This window comes from Culex pipiens, chromosome 2 (genome assembly GCF_016801865.2).
Source record: "Culex pipiens pallens isolate TS chromosome 2, TS_CPP_V2, whole genome shotgun sequence".
Taxonomy (NCBI): domain Eukaryota; kingdom Metazoa; phylum Arthropoda; class Insecta; order Diptera; family Culicidae; genus Culex; species Culex pipiens.
In genome coordinates this window covers 97,546,881-97,549,364 of record NC_068938.1, presented here as the reverse complement: position 1 = coordinate 97,549,364, position 2,484 = coordinate 97,546,881, and positions in this window count along the sequence as shown.

Genomic DNA, 2,484 nt, shown 5'->3' with positions numbered 1-2,484 from the left:
TTAGTTAACTTTTTGAAAACAGTCGCAGTTTTTCATTATTTTAAATAAGTGCACATGTTTGCCTACTAATGAAAAAAATATTTTTGAAAAGCAGAGAAAATTCTCTATATTTTGCGATTTTGAACTTAGTTGATACGACCCTTAGTTGCTGAGATATTGTTATGCAAGTGTTTAAAAACAGGAAAATTGATGTTTTCTAAGTCTGAACCAAACAACCCACCGTTTTCTAATGTCGATATCTCATCAACTAATGGTCCGATTCACAATATTAAAATATGACTGTTTTAAAAAAAGTTACTTAAAAATGGCTTTAACTTGAAAACGGTGCACTTTATCAAAATATCACTGAAGTACTTTTTGATTGCAAATTTGATTTTACATCGAAAAAACGAAGTTGAAAAATTTTTGCGACCGAAATTTTGATTTTTTGAAAAAAAAAATAGCATTGATTAAAAAAATCATAACTCATTCAAAGATTTTTTGCACAACCTGAAAATTTCTGAAAAGTTTAGTGTTTTATATCAAAAAATAAATTAATATAGTGTTCAAACCAAGTTTTAGTGACAAAAAGTTAAAAAAAAATCACCAATTTATTTACCGTGTATCATTTTGTTTTCTGTGTAGTCCGTATCCATACCTACAACTTTGACGAAGACACCAAATCGATCAAAAAATTTCTTCAAAAGATACAGATTTTTGAATTTTCATACATCATTTTTGTATGGACAGCTGCCAAATTTGTATGGAAAATTATATGGACAAACCAATGATGCAAAATGACTTCTTTGGGCATACCAAAGGCACCAAAAAAGTTTCATTCGGATTAAAAAATACAAAAAATAAAATTCTAAAAAAAAGACCGATTTCGTAGAGAATTGCTCAGCTGGGACTTCGGATATCCGGATAATTTTCAGCATTGATAATTCTTTTAGAAAATGATCTAGCTCATACTGGCATAGCTTAGTCTCACAACTGTGGGGCGACATTAAAAAGCCCTATAATTTTTTTTTTATCCCGTGATATCCCGTGGTCGAATACTATTGTCCGAAAAACTATTCGATTCTTTACATTTTTATTCTTAAATCTTTTTTGGGTTTCTCAAATATTTTTATCCAAATAATTTTCATTTCTGAAACGGTTTTTGTACATCTCTTTTGATTTTGTTTGGTTGAAAAGACGATACCTAATTATATAAAGAAAAAAATGTATATTATCTTATAAGTTTCAGGTAAAATTGTTAAAAAGTCAGAATTTCGCCTGAAATCAGTTAAAATTAGTTTTGTTTAAAAAAAATTCTCGATTCATATTGCGATGTAGACTGAACTCAAAGCAAGAATCAAAAGTATTCAAATTTTTAATGAAATTTGTCCTACTAAAAATGCCTATAAATTGAAAGATTTTTTTTTTAATTTTGTTTCATTAACAATAAACATTAATATTTTATAAACTTATTTTGCTTTCTCCTAGTGTCCAATAATTCAAAAATGCATATCGTTTTCCTATTCAAAATCATGTTCATTGAGAAAATCATGACAAGTTTTGGATATCAAAAAAAATCCTATTCATTAGGATTTTCTTATGCAAAGTTAACTAACTTCTTAACCTATTTAAAAATTTCTCCAAAATATAGAAACTTATTGCCAGGGATGATCAGGATTTTTTCAAATGTTTCAAAATTAATTACACAATTAAAAAAAAAAAACTTTCGAAAAACTTTATATTTTTGAAAAAAAAACTAAAAATTTGGGTTATTGACAATATGGGAATCAAACGATCGGAATTTGTTCAAAAATTTTGATGAATACTCGAAAAAATATACGAAGTTTGTAAAAAATTAAGTATTTAAAAAATATTTTCTTCAAAATGTACGATCATTTGATACTCATATTGCAAAAACCAAAACTTTCATGATTACTTTTTTCAAAATTATGTAGTTTTGTGAAAATTTTGAGAAACTTTCAAAATTTGTTGAAACTATCGAATTATATAAAAAATCCAGATCATTATATACTCATATTGTAAATACTGAAATTTTTAGTTTTTTTAAGATAGGTAATTTTGTGATTTTTAACAGTGTTTTCAAAAGTTGTGTCATAATTAATGCAATGTTTGTAAAATTCCCAATCATTTGATACCCATATTGCAACAACTAAAATTATGAGTGGCTACGACTACGAGTTAAATTTTGCGGAAACCCGGATTTCCTCTGGTTTTGCAGAAGAAAGTACTGGATACTTTTTGCTCTTCTGAAAAATCACATGATTTTGAACCAACTTGCATAATTAACTCAAAAGTGATGGAAATGCATATGGGTCATTAATGCAAACAGTGGCAGTGTGGGTTGAATAACAAATGGTTTCAAATGTGTTTTATTGTTTTTGTAAGTTTATCTTAATGTTAAAGTTTTAAACCACACAACACGTGGCACGACACCACAACCCCAACGCCAAGCAAACAGACCAAGGAGGCACGCTATCTCTTATG